Source organism: Chiloscyllium punctatum, chromosome 3 (assembly GCF_047496795.1).
Source record: "Chiloscyllium punctatum isolate Juve2018m chromosome 3, sChiPun1.3, whole genome shotgun sequence".
NCBI classification, from domain to species: domain Eukaryota; kingdom Metazoa; phylum Chordata; class Chondrichthyes; order Orectolobiformes; family Hemiscylliidae; genus Chiloscyllium; species Chiloscyllium punctatum.
The window spans coordinates 7,227,790-7,245,401 of record NC_092741.1 but is presented as its reverse complement, the minus strand read 5'-3'; the positions used below and the strand labels follow the sequence as shown (position 1 = coordinate 7,245,401).

General features: G+C 45.0%; 1 pseudogene; it reads right to left on the bottom strand.

The window, feature by feature from the left end:
• Positions 1 to 4,915: 4,915 nt before the first annotated feature.
• LOC140473016 (U2 spliceosomal RNA) lies at positions 4,916 to 5,084 on the bottom strand (annotated as a pseudogene).
• Positions 5,085 to 17,612: the final 12,528 nt, after the last annotated feature.

Genomic DNA, 17,612 nt, shown 5'->3' with positions numbered 1-17,612 from the left:
GAAGTCCATATACACCACATCCACAGCTCGACCCTCATCAACTTTTCTAGTCAAATCCTCAATGAACTCGATAAGGTTTGTGAGGCATGACCTGCCCCTCACAAAGCCGTGTTGACTGCATTTAATCAAACCATGCTCTTCCAGATGGTCATAAATCCTATCCCTCAGAATCCTTTCTAACACCTTGCAGACAACAGGCGTGAGACTTACTGGTCTGTAATTGCCGGGGATTTCCCGAATTTCCTTTCTTGAAGAGAGGAATTACATTTGCCTCTCTCCAGTCCTCAGGTACGACTCCAGTGGAGAGCGAGGATGAAAAGATCTTCGCAAGTGGCGAAGCAATTACATTTCTCGTTTCCCAAAGCAGCTGAGGGCAAATCTGGTCCGGGCCTGGCGACTTGTCAATCTTAATGTTTGACAAAATTTTCAGCACATCAGCTTCATCTATCTCTATCCATTTCAGCATGCACACCTGCTCTTCAAAGGTTTCATTCACTACAAAGTTTGTTTCTTTCGTAAAGACAGAAGCAAAAAACTCATTTAGGGCTTCCCCTACCTTCTCAGACTCCACACACAAATTCCCTATGCTATCCCTGATCGGCCCTACTCTTTCTTTGATCATTCTCTTATTCCTCACATAAGTGTAAAATGCCTTTGTGTTCTCCCTAATCCGTTCTGCCAAGCCTTGGTCATACCCCCTCCTGGCTCTCCTCAGACCATTTTTAAGTTCCTTCCTCGCCTGCCTGTAATCCTGTAGAGCTGAGCTTCACCCTTGCTTCCTCCACCTTATGTAAGCTCCCTGTTTCCTTTTGACGAGAAGCTCCACCGCTGTCATCATCCAAGGTTCCTTTACCTCACCCCTTCTTGCCTGTCTCAGAGGGACATATTTATTCATCACTTGCAACAACTGTTCCTTAAACAGTCTCCACATGTCTATAGTGCCTTTATCGTTGAACAATTGCTCCCAATCCATGCTTCCTAACTCATGTCTAATCGCATCATAGTTTCCTCTTCCCCATTTTGCCTAATCCTCTCTTTCTCCGTAGCTATGTAGAATGTGAGGCAGTTGTGGTCACTATCACCAAAATGCTCTCCCACCACAAGATCTGATACCTGCCCCGGCTCGTTTCTGAGCACTAAGTCTAGAATGGCCTCTCCCCTCGTCGGCCTGTCAATGTACTGAGTTAGGAAACCCTCCTGAACACACATTACAAAAAGAGCTCCATTCAAATCTTCTGCTTGAAGGAGGTTCCAATCAATATTGGGAAAGTTAAAGTCACCCATTACAACAACCCTACTACGTCCACACTTTTCCAAAATCTGCCGACCTATGCTTTCTTCCATCTCCCTGCTGCTATTGGGAGGCCTGTAGTAAACCCCTAAAGAGGTGACTGCTCCCTTGCTGTTCCTAATTTCCACCCATACTGACTCGGTAGGCAGATCTTCCTCGACAATGGAAGCTTCTGTAGCTGTGATCCCCTCTCTGATTAGTAGTGCTACACCCCCTCCTCTTTTTCCCACCTCCCTACTCTTTTTAAATGCTCTAAACCCTGGAACATCCAGCAACCATTCCTGCCCCTGAGAAACACATGTCTCTGTTATGGCCACAACATCATAGCACCAGGTACTGATCCATGCTCTAAGTTTGTCACTTTTATTCATGATACTCCTTGTGTTAAAGCAAACATACTTCAACCGATACCTTGGTTCCTTGCCAGGAAAATCCTTCCCACGAGCTGGCCTACCTCTTGCTATTGCCTCATCTGCATCAACTCTCACCTCCAGTATACAGCTCAGGTTCCCACCCCCCCTGCCATACTAGTTTAAACCCTCTCAAACTACTCAAGCAAACCTTCCACCCAGGACATTGGTCCCCTTGCAGTTCAGATGCAACCCATCCTTCTTGTTACAGGTCCCACCTTCCCAGAAGGCATCCCAATTATCTACATATCTGAAGCCCTCCCTCCTACACCAGCTGCGCAGCCACGTATTAAGCTGCGCCCGCTCCCTGTTCCTCGCCTCGCTATCTCGTGGCACCGGTAGTAAATTAGAGAACACTACTCTGTTCATCCTGCTTTGCAGCTTCCATCCTAACTCTCTGAAATCACTTTTTATATCTTCAATCCTTTTCCTGGCTATATCATTAGTGCCAATATGTAACAAGATTTTTGGCTGTTCGCTCAACCCTTTTAGAACCTTATACACCCGATCGGAGACATCCTGGACCCTGGCACAAGGGAGGCAACATACCTTCTGGTTTTTTTTTGATTACATTTTTTTATTTTTACTTTAACATTTATTTATTTTAACATTTGTTAAGTGCCAACTGTCTGAATGTTATAACCCAGGATGAAAGCAAAATGATTTTACATTTAAGCCACATCATTGGTTATTGCATACAAAATATATGTGCAATGCTCATCGAAATGCCCTTAACATCGTTGGGTCTACTACTGCTGCAGGCAGGCCGGACCACGCCCTTACTACTCTCTGAGTAAAGAAACTACTAGAGTCATGGAGTCATAGAGATGTACAGCATGGAAACAGACCCTTCGGTCCAACCTGTCCATGCCAACCAGATATCACAACCCAATCTAGTCCCACCTGCCAGCGCCCAGCCCATATCTCTCCAAATCCTTCCTATTCAAACACCCATCCAAATGCCTCTAAAATGTTGCAATTGTACCAGCCTCCACCACATCCTCTGGCAGCTCATTCTATACACGCACCACCCTCTGCATGAAAAAGTTGCCCCTTAGGTCTCTTTCATATCTTTCCCTTCTCACCCTAAACCTATGCCCTCTAGTTCTGGACTCCCCCACCCCAGGGAAAAGACTTTGCCTATTTATCATATCCATGCCCCTCATAATTTTGTAAACCTCTATAAGGTCACCCCTCAGCCTCTGACGCTCCAGGGAAAACAGCCCCAGCCTGTTCAGCCTCTCCCTGTAGCTCAGATCCTCCAACCCTGGCAACATCCTTGTAAATCTTTTCTGAACCCTTTCAAGTTTCACAACATCTTTCCAATAGGAAGGAGACCAGAATTGTACGCAATATTCCAACAGTGGCCTAACCAATGTCCTGTACAGCCGCAACATGACCTCCCAACTCCTGTACTCACCACTCTGACCAATAAAGGAAAGCATACCAAACGCCTTCTTCACTATCCTATCTACCTGTGACTCCACTTTCAAGGAGCTATGAACCTGCACGCCAAGGTCTCTTTGTTCAGCAACACTCCCTAGGACCATACCATTAAGTGTAGAAGTCCTGCTAAGATATGTTTTCCCAAAATGCAGAATTAAGAGAAAATCTAGAAGTAAGTCTGTCAATGATCATGAATCCATTGCTGGGGAAAACATATTTTGTTCACTAATGTCCTTCAGGGGAGGCAACTGCCATCCTGATCTGGCCTGGTCTACATGTGACCCCAGACCCACAACAAGCTGCTTGGCTCTTAACTGCCTCTGGGTAATTAGGAATGGGAAATAAATGCTGGCCTGTGCCTTCATCTCATGACTAAAAACAAATTGATTTTGTTTAAATTTTCAATGATAAGGAGGGAGAGTACATCAGATTAGTGTAGTTGATGAGTGAACATGGATTTCATAATTCCAGATTCCAGCATCCGCAGTAATTTGCTTTTATACTTTTATGGATTTCATAATGACTGACAATTTGAACATCAGAAATCTCCAAACTTACGGAATCAAACATGATTTTAAACTGGATCAGGAAAAGGAAACAAACAGAAGTGTTAAACAGAATAGGTGCTCTTGAGTTAATACCTTCAAATCCCACCCTGAAGTCCCGTTTAATTCACTGATGGCCCTGAGGAATGGGAATCTGCGTTTTTACCGGGGTGAATCCAGCCTCTCAGTGTCGTGGTTGATAAAGTCTCAGACCCATTGTTAACGCAATGCAACAGTTTATTTGAGCTTAAAACTCCAGGATCCTGGACAAGTTAGAAAGGAATGAATATTAATATGCTGTAAATAATTAATGAATTATTGTAAGATTATTATTGCATCCCTTTCTGAATTTCGACAGTACCTGTTTAGGATCTTTCTGCAAACACAACAGGAGGTTTTTACCTGAACAGAAGAACCGGTGATTCCAGGAGTGTCGGCCCAGGAGACAGGACCATTCGGAGGCTGATGCTCCATCGAGTGGATCCATCCACAGGGTCCAGAGGTTAATCCAGAGAGAGAGCTGTGTCCGGGGAAGCTCAGCAGACACCAACACTAACAGCCGCCAGGATGACACTGAGATCCAGCACCCCATAGTCTGACCCGATCCCACAGAGTATTTACTCTGAAACAGCAGGTCGGAGGTCACAGTCCAGAGTGTGATGCTGGAAAATCACAGCACCCCAGGGTGTCAAATCTTCATCACTGGAGATCACTTTAGGGCTTATGCCCGAAACGACAGTTTTCCTGCTCCTCAGAAGCTGCCTGACCTGCTGTTCTTTACCAGCGCCACTCTAATCTTGACACAAAGGGCTGACAATGGAAACATCCAATTGAGCACCACGCCCAACAACTGAATAAACCTCCTCCCGCCTTGGCTTTGTTTCAAAATATTAACATGTTGTTAGCATAATGTCCTTGGAGGAGGGGGTAGGGAGACGGATAGATTTGCACCAGCACCAAGCTAGATTCTGAATAACCGTCACTGGGTTTGAAACATTGCTTTGTTTGTGCAGATGCTGCCAGATCTGCTGAGTTTCTCCAGCAATTTGTGGTTTTGTGTGCGCACGTGGTAGGTATGTTTTGTGCAAAATTTGGGGTTTGAATTGCAGACCGACGCAAAGAGAAATGAAGCAGCTTACAAACTTTAAAAAGAAAGTGTGGTTCACACATGCAGACAAAGCACCAAAAACCTGAGCTATATACATGTTTATAGATTTATAGATGAGGGGTGCACCGTTCCCGGAGGTACTGCAATACCAGGTCGATGTGTGGAGTGGACGGAGCAAGCCCCTATTCCATCTCCCTGCTCCAAAAATCAATTTAATATATGGTCCCCAGATAAGGGACGTATCAGATATTAAACTGATAATAGGATTCTTTTATCTCAAAAATCCACTTTGTTCATAAAATCATTTATAAGTACATACAGAGGTTCTAAATTTGTTCTGCGCATTCTTTGCAGAGAAAAACAAATGGCGCATTCCTCAAAGCATCCGTGCTGTTGCAAAAACAAAGGTATTTCATACTCATACAGGAAACAATTTATGTTAATTTCAATGCAACAAGAGTCTGCTAACTGAACAGACCCTCACGGCGGTTTTTCCCCACTGCATCTCGTCAGTAGCTGCCCTTGTCCCAAGCTTTAGTTTGTCCCTCTTGATGTTGTTTTGAACTTTGGAAAGGACCAGTTTGCAACACTCGGTCAAAGTCAGCTCCTTATCACTGGAAAACCAACAAGTTTCAGAGAGACTATAAAGCAAGTCGATGGTTTGCCAGGCAGTGCATAGGTGTTCTGCTAAATGATTTTTTTAACTGTCTGCTCAGGAAACTATCCACAGGATCAACTCTCTCAAGATGCTACGTGCTGACCCCTGCCTGATGGACTTGTGTTCAAGACTTTTTTTTAAAATCCTTAGTTGGAGGAACAGCTGATACAAATTGTCCAACTATTTGGAGTGTTCTGCAGAAACAAGATCAGACTTATCCTTCACAACATAAATTCTTTACAGTGCGGATAGAGGCCTCTCAGCCAGTTAATTCTGCACTGACCCCTCAAAGAGCATCCCATCCAAACCCAGTGCCCCAAATTATCTCCGTATCCCAGCTATTAACCATGGCTAATCCACATAGCCTTCGCATCCCTGAACAGCCAATCCACCTGGCCTGCACATCTTTTTACTGTGTGGAACCCACACAGACACAGGGAAAATGTGCAAACTCTACACAGCCGGTCAACCAAGGCTGGAATCAAATACAGGTCCCTGGTGTTGTCAGGTAACAGAACTAACCATGGTGCCAGCTCTGCACCAGGGTGAAAGGAACTTCAGTACCTTGTGACATTTAGTGTTTGTGAACCAAAGGTCTGCACACAGCTTGATGCAGACACACACAAAGGTGGCCCTTAGGAGGAGGATATGTGCTCCTCCATTTGGGGTGGTACAGTGGCTCTGTGGTTAGCACTGCTGCCTCACAGCACCAGGGACCCATGTCTGCTGGGCTTCCTCCGGGTGCTCCAGTTTCCTCCCACAATTCAAAGATGTGCAGGTTAGGTGAATTGGCCATGCTAAATTGCCCATTGTGTTCAGGAATGTGCTGCTGGTCAAGGGAGAAATGATTGATCAGCCCAGTTCCCAAGGAAGATAGTCCCCTGGGATGGATGGGATTTATCCAATGATAAATGATTTGGATGCAGGCATAGGTGGATGGGCTAATAAGTTTGCAGATGACACTAAAGTCAGTGGAGTAATGGACAGTGCGGAAGAATGTTGCAGGGGCACTCGGATAAACTGCAGAATTGGGCTGAGAGGTAGTAAATGGAGTTCAATGCAGAAATGTGAAGTGATTCAGTTTGGGAAAAATAACAGGAAGGCAGAATACTGGGTCAATGGAAAGATTCTTGATAGTATAGATGAGCAGCAAGATCTCGGTGTCCATGTACACAGATCCTTGAAAGTTGCCACCCAGGTTGATAGTACCTTTAAGGCTGCATATGGTGCCTTTATTGGTTTTATTGGTCGAGGGATTGCGTTCCGGAGCCGTGATGTCATGCTGCAACTGTACAAAACACTAGTGGTGCCTCACTTGGAGTATTGTGTACAGTCCTGGTTACCCCATTACAGGAAGGATTTGGAAGCATTGGAAAAGATGCAGAGGAGATTTACCAGGATGTTGCCTGGTCTGGAGGGAAGGTCTTATGAGGAAAGGCTGAGGGACTTGGATCTGTTCTCATTGCAAAGAAGATAGCTAAGAGGCGATTTAATAGAGACATACAAAAGATGATCAGAAGATTAGATAGAGTAGACAGTGAGAGTCTTTTTCCTATGATGATGATGTTGTCTTGTATAAGGAGGCATAGCTGAGGGGTGATAGATTTAAGACAGACGTCAGAAGCAGATTCTTTACTCAGAGAGTGGTATGGTGGTGGAAAGAAGGTTTACCAGGATGCTGCCTGGACTGGAGCTTATGAAGAGAGGTTGACTAAGCTCGGACTTTTCTCTCTGGAGACAAGGAGGAAGAGAGGTGACCTGATCAAGGTATACAAGATAATGAGAGGAATGGATAGAGTCAATAGCCAGAGATGTTTCCCCAGGGCAGGATTGACTGGCACGAGGGGTCACAGTTTTAAGCTATTAGGAGAATGGTACACTTCGGAGCAGCGAGAGGCGGGAGCCAGGAGGAGGTGACGTTGGTGCGAGGTGATTGTCGGGAAGGCCAGTAAGTATATTTAAACTTCTTACCTTCAGGCCAGCGAGGGAGAAGCGAGCAAAGGACTTCTGGGAAGGGTAAGAAGATCAGTTTATATTTGCGTGGTTGCGTTACCCGAGACACTACTCTGGTAGTGTCTCCCACCCATTGTCCTCTTCTAACCTAAAAAAACATTGTGGGAGCCAGATTGACAAGGTGAGGTAACTAGTTTATTTCTGAATCCTTTTTTTTAGTAGTCACTTCAGGAGTTCGAATAGTGGGAATGGAGTTTAGGGCAGTGGAATGTTCCTCCTGCAGAATATGGGAGGTAAGGATCACCACTAGTGTCCCTGCTGACTACATCTGCAGGAAGTGCACCCAACACCAGCTTCTCGAAAACAGAGTTAGGGAACTGGAGCTGGAGTTGGAAGAATTTCGGATCATTCGGGAGGCAGAGGGGTTATTGACAGGGCTTAGAGAGGTAGTCGCTCCCCAGATAAAAGAAAAAGACAGATGGGTGACAGTTAGGGGACAGAAAGGGAACAGGCACGCAGTGCAGGGATCCCCTGTGACCATCCTCCTCAACAATAAGTATACTGTTTTGGATATTCTTGGGGGGATGACTTACCAAGGGAAAGCAGTGGGGCAACTGCTGCTCAGAAGGGAAGGGGGAAGAGGAGCAGAGCAGTAGTCATTGGGGACTCGATAGTTAGGGGGACAGATAGGAGGTTCTGAGGGGACGAGAGAGACTCACGGTTGGTGTGCTGCTCCCGGGTACCATGGTCCGTGATGTCTCTGATCATGTTTTTGACATCCTTCGGGGGGAGGAAGAGCAGCCCAAGTCGTGGTCCACATTGGCACCAACGACATAGGTCAGAAGAGAGATGGGGACTTGAGGCAGAAATTCAGGGAGCTAGGATGGAAGCTTAGAACTAGGACAAACAGAGTTGTTTTCTCTGGTTTGCTGCCCGTGCCACGTGCTAGTGAAGTGAGAAATAGGGAGAGAAAGGAGTTGAACATGTGGCTACAGGGATGGTGCAGGAGGGAGGGTTTCGGGTTTTTGGATAATTGGAGCTCTTTTTGGGGTAGGTGGGACCTCTACAAGCAGGATGGTCTTCATCTAAACCAGAGGGGTACCAATATCCTGGGTGGATTTAAGGTGGATTTAAACTAATACAGCAGGGGGATGGGAACCAAAATTGTAGGACAGATATAAGAAGAGGATGAGAGTAGGGAGTTCCCAAATCAAGTATCTGACACTGGCAAGTGAGAACCTGGATTGAAGTGTGTGTACTTCAACGTGAGGAGCATCTAAAATAAAGTGGGTGAACTGGCAGCGTGGGTTGGTACCTGGGACTTCGATGTTGTGGCCATTACGGAGACATGGATGGAGCAGGGACAGGAATGGCTCTTGCTGGTTCCGGGATTCAGATGTTTCAGTAAGAACAGAGAAGATGATAAAAGAGGGGTAGGTGTGGCATTGTTGATCAGGGACAATATTACAGTTGTAGAAAGGATGTTTGGGGACTCATTAACTGAGGGAGTATGGGCTGAGGTTGGAAACAGGAAAGAAGTCACCACGCTGGGAGTTTTCTATAAGCCTCCGAATAGTCCCAGAGATGTAGAGGAAAGGATAGCAAAGATGATTCTCGATAGGAGTGAGAGAGGCAGGGTAGTTGTCATGGGGGACTTCAACTATCCAAATATTGACTGGGATCACTACAGTATGAGTACTATAGATGGATCAGTTTTTGTCCAGTATGCAGGAAGGCTTCCTGACACAGTCTGTAGACAGGCCTACAAGGGACAAAGCCACGTTAGATTTAGTACTGGGTAACGAGCCTGGCCAGGTGTTAGATTTGGAAGTGGGTGAGCTCTTTGGAGACAGTGATCACAATTCTGTCAGGTTTACTTTAGTGATGGAAAGGGATAGGTGTACTCCACTGAGCAAGAGTTACAGCTGGGGGAAGGGAAATTACAATGCAATTGTAGAAGATACAGTGATACTTGAATCTAGACTAGAAGAGATTGAAATTCACAAGGAAGAGGTATTAGAAATACTGCAGAGTGTGAAAGTAGACAAGTCCCCTGGGCCAGATGGGATCTATCCTGGGATCCTCTGGGAAGCAAGGGAAGAGATTGCCGAGCCTTTGGCATTGACCTTCAAATCATCATTGTCTACAGGAATAGTGCCTGAGGACTGGAGGATAGCAAATGTGGTTCCCTTGTTCAAAAAGGGTAGTAGAGACAACCCTGGTAATTACAGACCAGTGAGTCTCACTTCAGTTGTTGGTAAAGTGTTGGAAAAGGTTGGAAGAGATAGGATTTATAACCATCTAGAAAAGAATAATCTGATCAGGGACAGTCAGCACTGTTTTGTGAAGGGTAGGTTATGCCTAACGAATCTTATTGACTTTTTTGACAAATTGACCAAACAGGTAGATGAGAGTAAACCAGTTGATGTGGTGTATATGGATTTCAGCAAGGCGTTCGAAAAGGTTCCCCACAGTAGGCTATTATACAAAATGCGGAGGAATGGGATTGTGGGAGACATAGCAGTTTGGATCAGTAATTGGCTTACTGAAAGAAAACAGAGAGTTATAGTTGATGGAACATATTCATCTTGGTGTCCAGTTACTAGCGGCGTACCACAAGGGTTGGTGTTAGGTCCACTGCTGTTCATCATTTTTATAAATGACCTGGATGAGGGCTTAGAAGGGTGGGTTAGTAAATTTGCGGACGACACTAAGGTCGGTGGAGTTGTGGATAGTGACGAAGGATGTAGCAGGTTGCAGAGAGACATAGATAGGATGCAGAGCTGGGCTGAGAGGTGGAAAATGGAGTTTAATGTGGACAAGTGTGAGGTGAAGAAAGGCTTATGCCCGAAACATTGATTCTCCAGCTCCTTGGATGCTGCCTGACCTACTGCGCTTTTCCAGCAACACACTTTTCAGCTCTGATCTCCAGCATCTGCAGTCCTCATTTTCTCCAAGTGTGAGGTGATACACTTTGGACGCAGTAATCGGAATGCAAAGTACTGGGCTAATGGTAAGATTCTTGGGAGTGCAGATGAGCAGAAAGATCTCGGTGTCCATGTACACAGATCCCTGAAAGTTGCCATCCAGATTGACAGGGTTGTTAAGAAGGTGTACAGTGTTTTGGCCTTTATTAATAGTGGGATTGAGTTCCGGAACCAGGAGGTTTTGCTGCAGCTGTACAAAGCTCTGGTACGGTCACACTTGGAGTATTGTGTACAGTTCTGGTCACCACATTATAAGAAGGATATGGAAGCTTTGGTAAGGGTGCAGAGGAGATTTACTAGGATGTTACCTGGTATGGAAGGAATGTCTTACGAGGAAAGGCTGTTCTCGTTAGACAGAAGAAGATTGAGAGATGACTTAATAGAGACATACAAGATAATCAGAAGGTTAGATAGGGTGGACAGGGAGAGCCTTTTTCCAAGTATGGGGACGGCAAACACGAGGGGACACAACTTTAAAGTGAGGGGAGATAGGTATAAGACAGATGTCAGAGGGAGTTTCTTTACTCAGAGGGTAGTAATGGTATAGAATGCTTTGCCTGCAACGGTAGTAGATTTGCCAAGTTTAAGTGCATTTAAGTCGTCATTGGACAGGCATATGGACGTATATGGAATAGTGTAGGTGGGATGGGCTTCAGATTAGAATGACAGGGCGGCACAACATCGAGGGCTGAAGGGCCTGTACTGCACTGTATTGTTCTATGTTCTGTGTGCTAATATGACACTGCTGCTGCCTTGAGTTACCTTGTATCCTGAGGCCAGTTCAAACTTGTTGCAGATGCTCATGAGTCTGCTCTTGGAGGCACAGTGCTTATATGGCCAGCAGTGTTCATTTCCGTTTCTGATCAATGGTAACCCTGGGATAGTGATTGGGAGGTGGGCTTCAATGATGCTGAGTCAAAGAAGGTGGTGCTGAAAAAGTGCAGGCGGTCAGGCAGCATCCAAGGAGCAGGAGAATCGACGTGTTGACCATTAGCTCTTCATCAGCTTATGCTCAAAACGTTGATTCTCCTACCCACCCCCCCTCCCCCAACGGATGCTCCCCCCCCCAACGGATGCTGCCTGACCAGCTTTTCCAGCACCACACTCTTCGACACTGATCTCCAGCATCTGCAGTCTTCACTTTCACCCCCTTTAATGATGCAACCATCAAATGCCAAAGGTCAACATATTGTCTCTTGTTCTAAGATGGTCATGGCCTGGCACATGTGTGGGACAAATGCTACTTGTCACTTGTCATCACAAATCTCGGGCTATTGTTCAGGTCTTGCTGTCTTTGGACATGCACTACTCCAGTACCTGAGGATTCGGGAAAGGTGCTGAACAACATGCAGTCATTGGTGGTCTTTGGAGACAGCACTTTCCTGGGTGGCAACATCAGTGTGCCTTGAGACATAGAGTCACATAACATGGAAACAGACCCTTCGGCCCAACTTGTCCATGCTGACCAGGTTTCTTAAAATGAACTCGAGTCATAGAGTCCTACAGCACGGAGACATGTCTTTTGGCACAAATTGGTCTATGTTGACCAAAATGTCTGCCCTCCATAATCTCATTTCCCTGCACTTGGCCCATATCCTTCTCAGAGAAAGTGAGGACTGCAGATGCTGGAGGTCAGAGCTGAAAATGTGTTCCTGAAGAAGGGCTCATGCCCGAAACGTCGATTCGCCTGCTCCTTGGATGCTGCCTGATCTGCTGCGCTTTTCCAGCAGTACATTTTCAGCCATATCCTTCTAATCCTTTTCTATCCATGTATTTGTTTAAATGCCTTTTAAATGTTATTAATGTATATGCCTCCACCACTTCCGCTGGCAGCTTATTCCATATGCATATCACCCTCTGTGTAAGAAAGTCGCCTCTCAGGTTCCCTTTTATGCCCTCTTGTCCTCCAATCCCCAACCCTGGGAAAAAGACTCAGTGCATTTACCCTGTCCACACCTCTCATAATCTTATACATCTCTAAAAGGTCCCCCCTCAGTCTCCTATACTCTAAAGAAAAACATTCTAACTTGTTCAACCTCTCCCTAAAACTCAGACCATGGAGTCCAGACAATATCCTTGTAAATTTCTTCTGCATTCTTTCTAGATTAGTAACGTCCTTCCTACAATAAGGTGACCAAAACTGAACGCAATACTCCAAGCATGGTCTCACCAACATCCTGGATAACAGCAACATAACTTCCCAACTTCTATACTCAATGACCTGACTGATGAGAGCCAGAGTACCAAAAGCCTTCATCACTGCCCTGTCTTCCTGAGACACCACTTTCAGAGAACTGTGAACCTGAACTCCAAGGTCCCTCTGTTCCATGACACTCCTTAAGGCCCTACCATTCACCGTGAAATTCCTACCTTGATTTGACTTTCCAAAATGCAAGACCTCCCACTTATCCATACTAAACTCCATAAACTCCCCCAGCTGGTCAAGGTCCTGCTGCAATTTCTGATAACCTTCCCCACTGTCCATGATGCTGCCTAGTTTAGTGCCAACAGCAAATTTACGAATGCCTTGGACATTTTCATCCAAATTATTGATATAGGTGACAAACAGCAATGGACCCAGCACTGACCCCTGAGGTTCTTCACTATTCACAAGCCTCCAGTCTGACAAGCATCCTTCCACTATTACCCTCTGCGTCCTACCATCAAATCAATTTTGTATCCAGTTTGCCAGCTCACCTTGGATTCCATGTAATCTAGCCTTCAAGAGCAGCCTGCCGTATGGAACCTTATCAAAGGCCTTACTCTAATACATATAGACTATGTTCACTGCCCTGCCCTCATCAACCTTGCTGGTCACTTCATCAAAGAACTCTAACAAATCTGTGAAGCATGATCTCCCACTCACAAAGAAACTAGTCCCATTTGCCTGTATTTGGCTCATATTCCTATAAGGTAAAAACAATGACTGCAGATGCTGGAAACCAGATTCTGGATTAGTGGTGCTGGAAGAGCACAGCAGTTCAGGCTGCACCTTGGATGCTGCCATATTCCTCTAAGCCTATGCTAACTAAGTAGCTGTCGAAATTCCTTCTAAACGTTATAATTGTACTCATCCGTACTACTTCCTCTAGCAGCTTGTTCAATATACATACACCCTTTATCTATTGCCCCTCATGATTTTATAAACCTCAACCATGTCACCCCTACATCTCTGCCGATTCAACCTCTCCTTATAACTCAAACACTCCAGTCTCGGTAGCACCTTTGCAAATCTGTTTTGCACCCTTTCCAGTTTAATAACATCCTTCCTGTTGCAAGGTGACCAGAATTGTAAATAGTATTCCAAATGTGGCCTCACCAAACATGACTTTCCAACTCCTGTATTCAATGTTCTCACCGATGAAGACAAGTATACCATTTGCACCACCCTGTCTCCCTGACGCCACTTTCAAACAATTATGTACCTAGACTCCTTGGTCTCCCTGTTTGAGAACACTCCCCAAGAGCCCTTCCATTAACTGTGTAAGTCCTGCCCTGGTTGTCTTACCAAAATGCAATATCTTGCATTTATCTGAATTAAATTCCATCTGCCATTCCTCAGCCCACTGGCCCAGTTGTACTCGTAGATAAATGTCTTCACTGTCCACTATACTCCAATTTTGCTGTCATCTGCAAACTTACCAATCATGCCTCCGTATTTTTAGCCAAATAATTTATATAAATAATGAACAACAGTGGACCCAGCACCGATCTTTGCAGCACACCGCTGGTCACAGGCCTCCAGTTGGAACAACTCTCTCCCACCATTCTCTTTCTCGCACTGTCAAGACAATTTTGTATCTAACTGGCTAGCCCTCCCTGAATTCCTTGTGATCTAACCCGACTTAACCATCTTCCATGCGGAACCTTCTGAAGGCTGTGCTAAAGTCCATGGCAACATAAATGTGTCTGCTATTGCATGGGAATCAACAGGGGACAAAGTCTGATATAGGAGAAAATTTGAAATAGCAGAATCTGAATCTGAATAAGTGCATACACGAGTCAATGCATTGAAATTGAGGAAAGCAAATTTTGAGGAACAGCATTGAATCCCTAACGAGCAACAGTAGGCTAACTGGAAAGAGCAAATTAATGCAAAAGCTGGAATGTATACTGAAAACAACAAATGCTGGAGGTCAGAGTGGGTCAGACAGCACTGGCGTGCTTTGACTCTCCAAAATAATGCCCCTGTCCACCTTTTCCCTCCAACTCCACATTTGTTATGGTTAATCACCCTAACCTGCACACTGCAGGGGAATTTAGCACAGCCTATTCACCCTACCTGCATGTCCCTGAACTGTGGGGGGAGTCCCAAGCAACCACCAGAAACGCACTCAGATATGGGGAGAACATGCAAACTCCACACTAGCCCAAGGCTGAAAATGAGCTTGGGTCCCTGGTGCTGTCAGGCAGCAGTGCTACTAGTTACCTGATGAAGGAGCAGCACTCTGAAAGCTAGTACTTCAAATAAACCTGTTGGGGCTATAGCTGGTGGCATGGTGGCTCAGTGGTTAGCACTGCTGCCTTACACCACCAGAGACCTGGGTTCAATTCCCGCCTCAGGTGACTGTCTGTGTGGAGTTTGCACATTCTCCCCATGTCTGCGTGGGTTTCCTCTAGGTGCTCAGGTTTCCTCCCACAGTCCAAAAAGTGTGCAGGTCAGGTGAATTAGCCATGCCAAATTCCCTGTAGTATTAGGTGAAGTGGGGAATGGGTCTGGGTGGGTTGCACTTTGATGGGTTGGTGTGGACTTGTTGGGCTGAAGGGCCTGTTTCCACACTGTAAGTAATCTAATCTAAAAAATAATGTGGTATTGTGTGATTTTTAACTTTGACCAGCACCAGCATCTCCACATCATAACTACTACACCAACAAAGTTTAAGAAGTATTGAAAGCAATGGCAGCCAGTTGTCAAAATCTGTGTTCTTTTGAATTTTATACCTTCCTGCCCTGATTAGGAAACCTGAAACATTGTTGCCAGTCTTGCAGCACGTGGTATTAACAAGTTTGGATGCTGTTTACCATATCAAAACATTGAAGTGGACAAGAAAGGTACTGGTGTGTAATAACGGAACTACGAAGTTCAGTATAATTTTTGTTTGCTGATTTTAGATGGGCTTTCTCACGGATAACTGCAAACCCTAATTAAAATTACTTGTTCTTTTCTAAGAATCTGTTTTCAGCTATACAGCTGTGACATTATCTGTTACTGATCATTCAAATATCAACCAAGGAATCCATTCCAGGAGAGAAAAGGAACAATTACGTTCTGTTCTTTTGGCTGATTTCCAATAGTTTTGGTTGTTTCTTTTCAGCAAATTGGAAGCTAAAAGCCAAGTCGAACAAGCACAACTTGATTTCGACATGTCAGTGTAATGATGAGCAACACTCTGAAAACTAGTGTTTCCACATAAACCTGTTGGTCTATAACCTGGTGTTGTGTACAAAGTTAAAAATCACACAACACCAAGTTATACTCTGGCAGGTTTATTTGGAAGCCTAGCTGCCAGAGGAAGTGGTGGAGGCTAGTACAATTGCCACATTTAAAAGGCACATGAATGGGTATATGCGGAGACATTTCTTCAACCAGAGAGTGGTGGGCCTGTGGAATTCATTGCCGCAGAGTGCAGTGGAGGCCGGGACGCTAAATGTCTTCAAGGCCGAGATTGATAAATTCTTGATGTCACAAGGAATTAAGGGTTACGGGGAGAATGTGGGTAAGTGGAGTTGAAATTCCCACCAGCCATGATTGAATAGTGGAGTGGACTCGATGGGCCAAATGGCCTTTCTTCCACTCCTATGTCTTATGGTCTTATGAATAGGAAGGGTTTGGAGGGATTTGGGCCAAGTGCTGGCAGGTGGGACTATATTGGGTTGGGATATCTGGTCAACATGGACGAGTTGGACCGAAGGATCTGTTTCCGTGCTGTACCTTTCCATGACTCAAAGCACAACTTCAAGTAGTACATTGGTGCAATGTCCTGACTGTATCCAAAGTGGCATTATCTCAACCAGTTTCTTTGATGTTAACCTGTGTGTAGATGAGTGAGCTGCTTCTTTTACAACAATCATTTAAAAGCAACATTGAAGAAACTGGAAACATTACCAATGTGACACCAGTGTGATTAGTTTAAACACTGAGAAGTCCATGCAAGCAAGTGTGAAGTTTATCCATTGGAAACAAAGACATTCCGCAGATCAGGTCTGACATTTCAACATAAAATACCACAAAAGACTTCACACATCTGATTGCTGCATGTTTACACCAACCCAGTAAGTTAAAGATATAAGCTAATAACATGATCAAAAGTAATATGACTTTCATGAATAAAGCTCCAAACTGCAGACTCTCTGTGATGTATTTGGCAAAACAGTCACCTGGTCAAGTATCACTCCAGAGAACTGTGCACATATTCCAGCGAGGCAAAAGTGAGGACTGCAGATGCTGAAAACCAGAGTTTAGATTAGAGTGGTGCTGGCAAAGCACAACAGGTCAGTCAGCATCCGAGGAGCAGGAAAATTGACGTTTCGGGCAAAAGTCCTTCATCAGGACGCTGACAGCTTTATTGTGTGAAAATTAATTTCTGCATTTCCAGCATCTTAATAGACTTGAATATTTCAAAACTATTTAATTGATGAAAAATCTCTGCACAATCCAGTAGGAAAGAAATAAACACATCTTTTTTGAGAAACCCAGCAGAAACTATTAAAAAATGAAAAATAAGAATTCAACTCTCTCACATGGTGAACTGACCAAATTATCTTTCAAAAACTCTGATTTCTGGACACAGAGCATCGGAGTCAAAGAGGGTGGCGCTGGAAAAGCACAGCTGGTCAGGCAGCATCCGAGGAGCAGGAGAATCGGCATTTAGGCACAAGCCCTTTGTGCCCGAAATGTTGATTCTCCTGCTCCTTAGATGCTACCTGACCTGCTGTGCTTTTCCAGCACTACACTCTCGACTCTGATCTCCAACATCTGCAGTCCTCACTTTCTCATAGAACACACAACATCGTCAGGATTAGGAATGAAAAGAAATGAGAGGTTGATTGGGAACTCATTCAAAGACAGTACTAATCTGTCTTGACTGGGGAGTCTGATCCCCGCGGTGCCCAATGGAAACTGAACAGCGTGTGTCTGTTGAGACTGTGGTGCTGGAAAAGCACAGCAGGTCAGGCAGCATCTAAGGAGCAGGAGAATTGATGTTTTGGGCATA